Source organism: Sinocyclocheilus rhinocerous, unplaced genomic scaffold (assembly GCF_001515625.1).
Source record: "Sinocyclocheilus rhinocerous isolate Xijiao unplaced genomic scaffold, SAMN03320098_v1.1 scaffold2462, whole genome shotgun sequence".
Lineage (NCBI taxonomy): Eukaryota > Metazoa > Chordata > Actinopteri > Cypriniformes > Cyprinidae > Sinocyclocheilus > Sinocyclocheilus rhinocerous.
This window is the reverse complement of record NW_015648625.1, coordinates 26,650-30,896: the sequence shown is the minus strand read 5'-3', so window position 1 is coordinate 30,896 and position 4,247 is coordinate 26,650.

Below are 4,247 nucleotides of genomic sequence, written 5' to 3'. Positions count from 1 at the left end.
TGCGAATGTCGAGGGGGGGGTTTTTTTTTTTTGGTGGGGGGGGGGGGGGGGGGGGGGAAGCATTTTACTTGCTCTCAGTGTGGAAAGTGTTTCAACAAGTGTAAACAAGGATTTGATAGTCAAATGATAATTCACATTGAAGCAATTCCTTACGCATGTCATCTGTGTGAAAAGAGCTTTAAATGGAAAACTGCAGTAAGGTGATTTAAAGGTTCAGTAGGCAATTTTTGAGAAAGCTGTTGAATTATTCACGCTCTTCACCGAGCGCTTACACAGAAGCACACGGGAGCATTTGAAAGCAGGCGTCTGTCAGCAAAATCTCTAATATATCTGCACATAGACAGAGTGTTGTCAAAAGTACTGACTTTGGTACCAGTCGGTACAAAAATTTTAAAAATGTCCATTTCCCGCTAGCATTCCCGCTGAATCTTGGTATACTCTGAGAACTCGTCATTAGTCTACACTGTCTTTGTCAATCTGGACATGATTGAAATTTTTTTAAAGTGTTTGCTCATCTGCAATACGTCTATGGGACGTTTCATATGAGATATCAAATAGACGTTTATTACATGTCTTTAAGATGTCTATGATTTAGAATGTATGTAAAACGGGTTAAAAGGTTTTTATTTAATGAAAAATTTGCCTTAAACTATTATTTATTATGTTTTTTTTCTTCTGGGGCCTGAAATGGAGGGATTTTGGCCAATATTGATAATTAAACAATATTTTGCTGAATGTGTTTTTGTGTTGGCATCTGGTTTATTATACCGGTCATGGATAAATTAAGATGACAATAAAACCGCCAGTAGATGGCAGCAAGTCCCTGTTTTAATAAATGATTTTTTGAATCATTCAAATCAAACGATTCATTCAAAACGGCTGATTCAATTAGAAACTAAACAAGTGAGTCCATCTGAATGGACCGTTGAATCACTGGCTCACTCGATTCATTCAAAAACAGATTCATTCAAGCAGCGAAGCACCGTGTTGCTCTGCACTGTTGTATAAAATTAATGCCACATTTGTGCTCACGCACATGTGCTAATTTTCAGAAAAGTACATTGCTTGTGCAATGAATATAAAAACAAAAACTCATACATGGGTATTTTTTCTTTCATTGCTTGAGTTATAAGGGCATTCTAACTGCATTCTAATAGGCTTCATCGCACAGTGAATGCTTTTGGACTCAATACTTTTTTGCAAAGTCAGTGACATAGGTCTCGATAATGCCAGCTCTCCTATTGTCTCTTAGTCCCTCACAGTCACACATACAGCACAATAACATTATTTCAGGGTAATGTCTTTAAATTTGAACGTTAATCAAGAACAAATCATAACTTCTGTTGTCTTCTTTTTAAAGAATTTAAAAAGTTGCGCTTGAAACATTTTGCGTGGAAAATAACAGAAACTTGCTTCAGCTTGTGTGCAGCTTGTTACAGTACAGAGTTCTGATTAGCCAATCGCCATTATTTAGTTTGTGAATTATCATTAGATAATTTTAGCATTTAATTTGCACTACATGTTTTACATAATACACAACATTGTTATCTAAAGGGGATGGTTAGGGGGGATGGTGGTTTTACAGAGGGGATGCTTTTTGTCATATTTTTTCAATGCCATCCCCCCGCATCTCCCCTCAATTTTGGGACCGCGCCGCCATATTGCTTTCCCTAGAGCTCCCATACATTCTATTGAATTAATAGAATAGTGAACGATTTTAATGAGAAAACATTTCCTAACGAGTCAGCATATCTGAAGTCTCACTGCACATTCATACAACGCAAATGTTCTGCATGTAAATGGTTATTTGTTTAATGTTGGGAATTACCCCTGCATATTAAAGGGGTCCTATTATGCTCTTTTACAAGTCTTGATTTTGTTTTGGGGGTGTACTAGAACAGGCTCTCATACTAGGTTATTCGAAAAACACATTATTTTTCACATATTTTACATTATTACAACACCTCTCTCCCCAGTCTGGCATGAACGGCTCGAATAGACGAAATGTGTTGTGATTGGTTAGCTGGGCCAGTGTGTGCTGTGATTGGTTAGCTGGGCCAGTGTGTGTTGTAATTGGCACCACTCGGCGCCTGGTCGGGAAATGTTATGCCCCTTACCATAGGGGTGTGACCTTCAGTGTAAATATTGCGTCAATATCAAATCAATTTGAGCGCTATTTAAACCCGGATGATTGTAACCACTCTTAAGTTCGTCTGCCTTGGGAAAGCTAGCATCTCCGACATAGTGATAACACTCGTTGGCTTCTCTAGTGCAGCTCAACCAGGTCTCGTCCCATTCGTCGATATTTGTGATATCACAAATCCCGGAAAATATGCGTTGTAGTCCAAACAAGTCAGTCGTTGTAGTTTTTGAAAAGTGATTTCTGTTAAATAAAATCTTCTTTTGACTTTGAACTTTGCAGATCTTTTTTATGCTCAAACAGCAACATTACAGACTAACTAAAGTTGAAAAAGTGAAAAAGCATAATAGGACCCCTTTAAAAAGTTATATATCATATACATTACAGTAGCAACAAGATGAACATGATGAACATCAGATGGATGAGATCCTCGACATATATTACAGATGACAAAGTGCTCACGAAATCTAAATAAAGTTTTATGCTTTGTATTTGCATATACCATAAAGCCATTCAGGTTTTTTTTTTTTCATTGAAAAACAAACAAACGACAACAAAAATGAATAACATTAAAGAACTGGACTGATGTGCAGTGTCATAAGAATAGTAATACCATTATAGCCTTGTAGTGATACCCATGCCTACTTGAGATCCATCTCATTGGTTTTCATTTTTACTTTCAGAAATGTATTACTTTTGCTAGGAGTAATTATTGATTGAATGTACCTTTTTATTAATATTATTTTTACTTTTTAGATTTTATCAACAACATTTATAGTCTGCTGATTGTATTTGCTTTAGGAAAAATTTGTTTGCTTTTTGGGCTTTCTGTTTTTGCCATTGAATTGAATTGAATTGAATTGAATTGAAAGCCTTTATTGTCATTGTATTATTCTACATACAATAAAATTAGGTGTTTGAAAACAAACATATAACCACAGACAATAAATAAGGCTATAGACTGTACAGTACAATTATAAAAGAATGTACAAATATAGCTACAGAGGCAAAATGAGGAGCTAAGAATGGCATGGAGCATCAGACCAACTCTAGCAATGAGTAATTTAAACCATTTAAAGATTATTTTAGTCAAAATGGCTGAAAAAGCATAAAAACAACCACTAGTAATATGATTTATTAGCTTATCACTTTTGACCATAGACTGTAAAAAACATAGACTGTAAAAAAAAAAAAAAGAAAGATGGACGACGTGTCTCCTATTCCCTCCACTATAGAAAAGTTAAGCCAAAGCATCTCAGTATGGCCGCTGCCATCTTGAGTAAATGACGTCATTTGGAGCCAGAGTCTGCGCAGTAGAGACTTGTTTGGAGCCAGAGTCTGCGCAGTAGTGTCGTGAGGTGGAGCCGCGGTATCAAACTCACGCCCAAACTCCCGCAGACCCAATCAACCATAACGACACTCCCCATTTTTATAGTATCAAATTACTAGCTAAAATCAAACTTATCATAAAAACGAACAATTGAACATATATCAGCGTGATAATTACCTTAAATGACCAAAACCATCTTTCGGAAAATTGTATTGGAAGTGTAATTTATTTTTTTATTTTGACTCAAGTCCCATTCGTTTACATGGAGAGGTCGGGGTTTATGACCTGTACTGCAGCCAGCGACCAGGGGGCGATCAAAGAGCCCTCAGCTTCACTTTTCAGGACGTGTGAGGCACACCCGCTTTTGACCAGTGGTGCTGTTATCAAATATATGTGGTGTGTTCTGTGCATTGTGACACACAAAGTTTGGTGTCAATTAGGGCTGTCGTGGTGAGGGAATTACCCTTGCGGTAATTTTGAGTGGCTCAATAGCCACTCAAATATATGCTGTATATGCAGATATATATACTGTATATTAGGGATGCACGATATTGGATTTTTGCAGCTGCTCATTTATTTTGATAATTTAAAATATTTATTGCATATTAAGAACAATAAAGTTTGCATTGTATGAACACATCATTGCTAAATGCGTGGCTTGTTCCAAGATGGCCTTGAGCAAGACACTACAGTGACTTTATTTAAATACAGTTGTCTGCTTTTATATTAATTGTCTAAATTAAAATTTGCAACATAGAAATGCTGTGCATGCTGCTG